Here is a 10082-nt window from a genome sequence, read left to right on the forward strand (position 1 = left end):
TAAAATTCAAGATAAACACCCCATAAAAACATTATTAACAGATCAGTATCCGGGAATTAATTCCAAAATATTTAGAAATAATATGAGACAGTTAAATATTCAACTGGTTTCTACAGCAGTGGACTGCCCATTTTCGAATGGTTTAAATGAAAGACTTAATCAAACATTAGTTAATAGGATAAGATGTAAACTAAATGAAACTAGAAGTAGAGCATGGACAAAAATAGCTGAAGAATGTATAGATGAATATAATAGAACAGATCATTCCGTAACCGGATACAGCCCAGAATATTTGCTTTTTTGAAAAGCGGATCCGATTGTTCCCGAGGAACTTTGTGAAACAAGAAATGTATCAAAAGATAAGCAAATAGCTTATAAAAATTCAGTACGACATCATGAATATAACAAAAAGCTGTATGACAGAAATAGAAAATTCCATGAATTTAAAGAAGGAGATTGGGCATATGTAGAAAATAAATCCAAACTAAATAGAAAAAAACTTGATGAAGTAAGACTAGGCCCATTTCAAATAAAAAAACAAATTTCAAATACTTTATATGAAATAGATATCGGATACAAAAGGAACGATATGAACTATTTTCACATCTCAAAATTGTTGCCTTGTGACCAACCATAGACTTTCATGGTTTGTCATACCTGTTGGTGGGGGGATGTAAAAATAAAACTATGTTTATTTTCAATAAAACCACATTTAGTTATTTTAAGTTATTTATAGTTTTAGGTGGCATGACTGTGTAATTTTAGTTTGAATGACATTTGTAAATAATTATTTGATAGTTGTCAAAAACTCAGAGTAAGAAATAGCATGTTCTTGATTCTCTTTTTTAGGTTTGTATTTTTAAGTTATTTTAGTATTGTTGTATTAATGTTTATAATCTTTATTGTACATATTGTAAATAAACTCTTTTTTAGATGAATTCATACGGCTATCTCTTACACGAATAAGAAGTATGAAACTACTCTTATAACTGTAACTTTGTAACCTATTGGATTAAAAAAACCGAAAACCGGTTTTTCCAAAAACCGGTTTTTTTGGCCGGTTATAACCGCCAGGTTAAACCGTAAGCAAAAAAAACCGGTATAACTGAAAACCGGTGTTTTGTCAAAAACCGCCATCCCTATGATCGCAGATTGAATTTCAACCTCGGATGCAAGATGTTAAAGTGTTACGTTTGTCCTGTTCTCTTGTACGGAATGGAACCATGGATGTTAAAGGCCAGCTCCATTAATAAACTTGAAGTCTTTGAAATGTGGTGCATACGTAGAATGCTAAGAATATCGAAGACGGATAAAGTCAGAAATGAGGAAGAAACTTTTTAATCATGTAAAAAGTAAGAAGACTGCATACTTGGGCACATATTACGAAGAGAACGATACACTTTTCAGCAACTGATACTCAAAGGAAAGATAAAGGGCAAGAGAGGTCTGGGACGTAAAAAGATGTCATGGCTGCGCAATATTCGCCAATGGACAGGAACCCACAGCTATAAAATGCTTCTAAAACCAGAATTACTTAATCCTGACTATCTAACATCTCACCTGACAAGACAATGTACGGTGAAGAACGCCTACGAAGAAATGCACGGCTCCTTAAGAAGAAGAGCATTGTTAGAAAATTGCTTTCAGATTTGATGACCGAGTTGATTATCTTTGGTACGTTATACGAGATAGGTGAATCGTGTTCATCCTAGTGCTGAAATAGAGCCGATAATAATAAAAATAATATGTTTACTTACTTCTGTTTCCTCCATTTGTTAAAATTTTCCGCTTAAACGATATATTACACACTAATGGAGACATAAAATACCTATCCACTCTCAGTCTGATAAATCTCTATGAATAAATAATAATGTCTACCTATACAATTGTAATAATGGAAATATTCTCGTATATTGGCTCATGTTTGTTAATTATAAAGTAGCCGGGTAATTATGTTTTTTAAAGCGGGACACTTTACCTGTGTTTTGCCTTGAATAATGTATTGGGTAATTGTGTTTAAGGAGTTTTTCTAACAATGCCTTCTTTCTTTTATAATGCATATAATAACATATATAGATAGAAAACGCAGTATAAGAGTTTTTTTTAATAATTCTGAAACACGATTATTCTAACCCTAAATTAATTTTAACAAATCTAATTGAAAGAGTCACTAAAAGCATGCATTCGAGTTCAAACTTCCAACCTTTTATTTTTTAACCACTGTTAGTTCTAAGTGTATTTTTTATAGTCAATAAATAACATTTAAATTCTAAACTATGTATTAACAAGTGTGAAGTGATTTAAACCAACCTCATAAAACTCCCCAAAGAAACCATCTGGTCCTTCGACCCGGATATTATTTCCCAGTGGAAAAGTGACATTCTCAATTGACTCGACTTTTTATAACTGAGTTACAGGGTATTTTATCGATAATGCTAATTTTTTTCTGGACCCATAACTTTAGAACAACCTTGTATATGTATTTTTCTTATATTTAATACACATGTCTCATTTAGAACCCAAACCACCCAACTATTAATCACAAGAAAAATCCAGGTCCGGGCTAGAAAAATTATAAATTCATCGTGACCTTGAAACAGCACCCTGTATATTGAAATTTTTAAAATCTGTTTGCATATTTGAAAAGAACACAAAAAACTGAGTTTATAGGTTCGCTTTAATTTTTTGCGCAGAAAATTTAATGACTTTAATTTTGAAATTAAATATATTGACATTTTTAAGAACTCAGATCAAAAATGGTTTTATCTACTCTATGTCATATTATCTATCAGTTTTTAGTTTGTGAAAACTGTCATTATATATAGCAGTGCGTGAAGGGTTTAAAGTGTGCGTGAAGTAACAATGTATTTTAAATGGGATTTACAGGTGGTTAATTATATTTACAGTGGTGAGGGTGGTTCTAAAGTTATGGGTACAGAATGAATAGTGCAAAATCAATATAACACCCTGTAACTCGGTTATAAAAATTGGTGAGGCAATAAAAAATATAGTATATCTAGAACAGCCTCAGTGACCTCTATTCACCGTTTAAGTATTTCCATTTCCCAATGAAACACCCTGTATACTTATTGACTAGCGAATTTGATAACGCTACTAGGCGCTAGCGTGAAAACAAAATTAATGCAAATGAAATTCGCGCCTTCTCTCACGGCTACATCAGCGCGTCATCAATATTTTTTTTTCGAAAGTTCTGTGAACTTTCAACAGTGCAACAACAGTGCACTTCAAGAACGAAGGCACAATATTGTGATAATATAGCCCCAGATATAGGACCTTAACTATATTAAGTGTTATAAGATATTTCTCCTAAAAGGAAATGTAGTACATACTTTTAAAACAGGGAGATGTAGTAATATTATAACACTCACTTTATATTTAGGGGAGTGCATTTAGATTTTCACTTCAGAAAAAATCAAACAAGATAAAACTTTTTGTAATTTCATTAAGAACTGTTTAATAAACAACATATCAAAAAGTTCTACTCGAGAAGTGGGTGCTTCATTTTTTATTAAACAAATGAACAGCGAAGTTAGATGTTTTTTTAAATAACTCCGAAAATATAATATTTAGAAAAAAACTGACTTGACCATTGAAAAACTCAGAAAATTTTACAAAAAAAACCTTATATAAAGATTTTTCTAAAAGTAAATCTCTAGCTTCTGTAATTTTTTATTTATAACGCTAAAGTCACCCTTCTCACATACATTGGCGCACTGTAAACTAGCGTTGGAAGACGTGCACGGTTGAGTTTTTTTAATGTAATTTTTTAACTAATGGATCAAAAGAAATTTTACAGATTGGACGTGAAATAAGATAAAATAAGCTATCTTATGGTTGTAATAAAAAGAAATAAAATGTATGGACATAAGTACGGTGTGGGCGGAAAGTGAGCCTTACATGAATTTTGTTTAAAAATGATTTAAAAACATGTAACTAATACAATTTTACTTATAAAACTCTCAAATTTGCACAACTTACCTCTCAATCATCTTACTAAACGATGTTTTATTAAAAAAAAATCTCAAAAATTTAATTCAAATAATATGATGTCTCAAAAAAAGTAATTTTTAAAACTTCGTAGTTTTACAGAATTCCCACTACTTTAAGACGGTATTACTTAAGTTTGAATAAATCTAATACAATTTTTTTGATATTTTTTTAAAGCTTAGGATGTAATCTTTAAAAAACACTGAATTATTTTAATTTAAAAATTAAATAAATAATTTCTTTTTGAGAAAACTAAGAAAGATAACAAAAATGTAATACAAAAACAGAAAATTACCAGCTGAAAAAATGTATATACAGAGTGATCAAAACTTTTTTCTGTAAAACTTACCTAAAATACATTTAATAATAAGCTTCAACAATATAAAATGTTCAACAAAAATTTTTTTTAGCTCTTATACAGTATGTCTGCGTAACTAGGAACCTATTGATAACTTTTTTAATATCAGTTTTACGAAAAAAAGTTATTCCTTATAAAATACTCTGCATCGTATATAACATAAGATGCAACCATCAATTTCACTCAAGAGTAAAGTACCTTTATATTTCACAATATCGAAAATTTCTATAAAGAAAAGTTGTTTGGAATTAAAAACTATGTTTCAATATGTAATTATATCCTTCTAATTAAAAATTTATTTTTTTAATATTGTTTCAAATTAATTATACCCACATCATTAAATTTTCACTTATTATTTACGATAACTGTTTTATTATTAATTTTATGAAGAAAGTTATTCATCATAAATAGCTGTGCATAGTCTAACACTTAATATGCAAATATAAAATATTATATTTTATCAATATTATACGAAGTATGTGAAATAATTATATTTCGCGCAATAAATATGTACCTTTATTCGCGGTGTGCAAGTACTTGGAAGGAATACGAGAAACGATTGTTCGCGAATAGCGGAGAAATATTACAACTTTCTTAAATAATTCATATTGTCGATTAAAATTGTCAAATTGACGTACATTTCGCACCTACTGTCATTGAAGGAGAAAAATTATATATTGCTCCACAATATTGATATGATATACAATTATTTTATAAAGGTAAATTTAATTAATTGTATTTTGCTTGCAGTACTGCATTTTAATAACTAATTTTATTTACTACATACAATTGTTTATAACAATAAAAACATTTTTCCTCAAAATAAAATGTTGAATTCACCCATATTCTTAACATTATTTATACAAAACAATTGTTATTGTTTAAACAATTAATAAACAATTAGCGGCGAAATTTGTGAGTAGAACTTTTTACTTTAACATATTTATAAACTAACAAAAAAAGTTTTAGAAAAATATAACCTTGTTTGATTTTTTTCCGAACCATTGTATCTTTTCGTTCTAATTGCACTTTCCTAATTATGAAAAACTATTAATTATTTTTTTCATCTTAATTCTGAATAATTGTTAGTACATTTTTTGAAGATTTTTGCTGTAAATTTAAAGAACCGTTTGGATTGACATGAAATTTGGCATACGCGTAACAAACATGTCAAAGAAAAAAAGTGATATTGTGCCGATGTGTGCTTTTGCCCTGGAGGTGAGTTTCGCCCCTTCTCGGGTGTGAACAACATACGTTCAAAATAAGTCCGGAGTTCTATAAACTGACTAATTCTAAGCAACTTTTATTCTATACTGTTTTTTCACTTTTTGATTGATTTCAATCAAAAAGTCATTGACTTCAAAGTCAATACTTTTTGAGTTATTTGCGAGTGAATATGTTCATTTTTCAACAAAACAAATACGTTTTAGATAATTTTTCGCAAATAATTCAAAAAGTAGTTTTTATCGAAAAAACATTCTTAGCAAAAGCATAGCCTGTAAAAAAGTGAAAAAAATGGTGTATGCATGAGAACTCTAGACCAAGTAAAATCAGAGTTATAGCTAAAGAAAAATAGGTTCATATTTGCCAAATTCCAAATAGAATATTTCAACGTGAAATAACCAAAAAATGAAGCACTTTTTGGAAAAAACTCATTACAATTTTTTTAAACAGTTTTTTAAAAAGATTTATTTCTGTTTTTATTAAAAAGATTCTAGCATTAAATGTAAACAAGTTACGCTCAAAATACAGTTGGTCCCTTTTGTTTTGGCAAAAAAAATCGGGAAAAGCACCCCCTAAGTAGCAACTTAAATGAAATTAATAGTTACCGCTTCACAAGTTGCTTTATTTATGTTGTGTTTATATGATCCGTAAGTTCCATCGATTCAACGTGCTTATTTAAAAAAAAAAAAAATTGGTTTTAAAGTAAAATTTTTAATTTAAAAAAAATGCTTTTTTCGAGAAATAAGTTAAAAATTACATATTAGAGGTACCAAAAATCCCAAACAATAAAAAAGTCGGTTTTACTTTTCTAAATATTTTGTATTTTTTGTTTTTCTGTAAGACAAAGCTTGGTTAAGATTTGGTGTTTCTAAATTTGAATACACTCGTGATTAGTGACTCGTTCAAGCTCTTTCAACTACAGCGATTTCAAAATTAAGAAATTTGAACCGATGAAACTTCAGATAATATAAACAATACATACACCAGTAAAGCCACTTGTGAAATGGTAACGAATAAGTTCATTTGAGATGCTAATTAGGGCGTGTTTTTCCGATTTATTTACCAAAAAAAAGGGACCAACTTTATTTTAAGCGTAACTTGTTTACTTTTGATGCTAGAGATTTTTTTATAAAACAAAAATAAAGCTTTTTTAAACACTTTAAAAAAAAGTTGTAGTGAGTTTTCCCAAAAAGTGCTTCATTTTTTGGTTATTACACGTTATAATATTCGATTTGGAGTTTGAAGAATATGAACCTATTTTTCATTAGCTATAGCTATAACTTTTGCTTCTACTGGTCTAAATATCTAATATGTACATACACCTATTTTTTACAGGCTATATTTTTGCTAACCTATAGTTTTTTTGAAAAAATACTTTTTGAGTTATTTGCGAAAAACCGTCTAAAAACGTGGCTATTTTGTTGAAAAATGAACATATTCATTTGCAAATAACTCAAAAAGTATTGACATGGTAACAAAACTCTATAGAACAAAAGTTGCTTAGAATTAGTCAATTTATCGAATTCCGGACATACTTTGGATGTATATTTTTTTCACCCCCGAGAAGGGGTGAAACCCACGCCCAGGGCAAAGCGGTTCTTTAAAATTTAGAGGCTTTGCAATATTTTACCGTTAAAGAACGCCCAAGTAGCAATTTTTCGACGCATTGGTTGTCAGTACAAACAAATGTACTGTATACAACGTTGCCTGAGAGCATTTTCAGTTGTTTCGGCCAACGTCCCCTACCCCGACTGACATTACGATGTTACAACCTTTAGTTATACGGGCAACTAATTTATTACCATTGTGTCACAATGATTGTGACAACTACATAATATCACAGTTCAGTGTGGTTCAGTTTTTTCAACAATCACAACGAGTTAAAAATGTTATAATGCTAAACTAATTTACGCCCTGGCCGACTCTGTAGTTGTAGTTGAGTAGTTATCTGTCACGTTACGACCCTTGTGTTGTTCTAGAGGTGTGACACGTTTGCGGCAACTAGGAGAAAAAGAATTTACTTTATAACCTTATTTTTTTCTTATTATTATATATTTTATTTTGATGGAAATTTTCGATTTATTTAACAACCTATTTATTTGTTTTTTTAATAGCTGGTTTCCATTCCATTGTTTTATCAGTAGATTTGAGATTTGATAATCTTGTATCAGCTTTCGTAGACAGGGTTGCCAGGTCAGTTTTTACTCTTTCAGTAGTTTTGTTTTCACAAAATCAGTAGATTCTTTTTAGGCCATGTAAATATACAGTAATACAGTGATATGCACATCCGTCCTAAATGTCCCAAGAGGAATTCCACAAAATTGGAAACCTAAAACCACCAACTGGTAATTACCATTTTTTAGCTAAAATCTACTAAATCAAAAACTAAAATATACTTAAGGATTTTTGGGATATATTTGGGATTTTTTATAATAAAAACAACAGCTAACTCAAGGGGATAGGCGCAAAATGTCGTCTGTTAAAATGTTCAATGTATTTTAAATGTTTTCATTTTTTGCGAATCCTTAGAAAACTAATAAGTATTTTTGAAAAATTTAAACGCACAAAGAAAGATTACGTTATTACCGAGGACCGAAAGTCCCTGAAAACTTCTATAATGTTTATTTTAATAAGTTACAGGGGTGAAAAAAAGAAAAAATTTAGTGTGACTTTTAATTCCAGATATCTCGTTCAAAAGAAACGTTTTGGTTTTTCTAAATAATGCAGTCTTTCATGCTGCGTTTAAATTTTTCAAAAATACTTATTATAGTTTCCTCATGATTCGAAAAAATGGATCAAATTCTGTTGAAATATACCAAAAATCTACTAAAAAATATTGCCTACTAATGGTTTGTTTTTAACCAAGAGGAGTGATTCAAATTTACCGCGCTGTAATGCTTGTTTGTAATTGGTCCAACTGCAGGCAAGTTTACTCCACTCTTATAAAATTTTGACACTAATGACATTTATCAAATTTTGACCCTAGTGGAATTTCATAGGTTAGTTAAGATATACCGGCGATTTTTTGTGTTATCTGTGTTATTCCTTTAATTTTTAGATTGTTAGTCTGCTTTTATATAAAAAGCAGTCGTTTTTAGAACGCTTTAGCGACGTATTAATATAATATAATATTCATGGATTACCGTTGAGGGCCGACATGATCAACCAAAAAAGAAGATGTATTTGGTTATTATTCTAGTGACTTTCTTAGGCGTGAATCTGCCTTTTGAGTTTACTCCTCCTGGTTAAAAAATAAACTATAGAATTTTTTTAAAAAATATCAAAAATCTACCAAAAAAGTAGAAATCTACTAAATGTGGCAACGCTGTTAATGAGAATGATACACTTTTGACACTGGTCACATGACCTCTGTCACCCAATAAGAGGGTGCGTTCTAAAATGGTTTTGATAGTCGGCGCAGCCGGGTTTGGTTGGCGATTGGACTTCTAAGTTGTCTTATCCGTCTAAGGTTGGTGATAAGGTATTTTTTTAGTAATATTGGTAATATTGCTTAATGCGCCATTTTGGTTTTACTTGAGATTTTTGGGATGTAAAGAAAATGAAAACACAGAATATAAAAAAAATGCAGGCATTTTCTGATATCTTTAAAAGCACCATAAATACATTAAATTTATACAGAACATCTTTGACATAAATTTTGACTTTTATATTAAAATTTGATTTTTTAAATTTGCATATTTTTCATCATTGCCATGTTTATTAATAAACATGGCAATAATGAAAAGTCACATTCTAATGTTTTGACAGTTCTCTTACGTCAAAAATTTTGACCTACGTAATATCGCTTTTGTAGTAAAAATACTATAATAAGTCTTTTATGTATTTATATAAATTTAAATACCGAATACGATGTCAAAACAGTTTACTTTTTGGTTTTCGCATTCACCATACAGGCGTTAAAAATATAGGTAAAAAACATAACTAGTCTGACTCCTTGAGCAACCATTGCACGCGCAGGTGCTTTTTATAGTCGCTTCAGTTGTCTTATGCAACGCGTACGAAACGATGTTGCTTAAACAGGAGGTTGCCTAGGCAACGTTAAGACAACTCAAAAATCGTCCACCAAATCAGTGCAGAATAGGGTCGTCTTCTAGGCAATAACAACGTTGTAAGAAAACGTTGCCACGCGGTAGATAACGTTGTCGCGTCGACAAATTGCTACTTGGGCGTAGGTACTATGTATCAATGTTATTAATCGTATAACCTTAAAAGACCCATGAACAGAATAAACAAAACATGACATTGAACTGTAGGTGCGTGTTATTGATAAAGGGCCTAGCCGGGTAAGATGATGAAAAATGCTCCCAACTCGATTCGAATTCCATATAGGTCACTGTTTAGCTTATAGAGAAACTCACTTTCTGAAATTTTTAGCCCCATAGGTGGTCACGTGACCCACCTAGAGCCTAATTAGCTTTTTATGTTTTCATTTTTTACCTCAGCCGCATCGAGAGCTGTTCATTATCTTCAA

The sequence above is a fragment of the Diabrotica virgifera genome, chromosome 3 (genome assembly GCF_917563875.1).
Source record: "Diabrotica virgifera virgifera chromosome 3, PGI_DIABVI_V3a".
In the NCBI taxonomy this organism is placed as follows: domain Eukaryota; kingdom Metazoa; phylum Arthropoda; class Insecta; order Coleoptera; family Chrysomelidae; genus Diabrotica; species Diabrotica virgifera.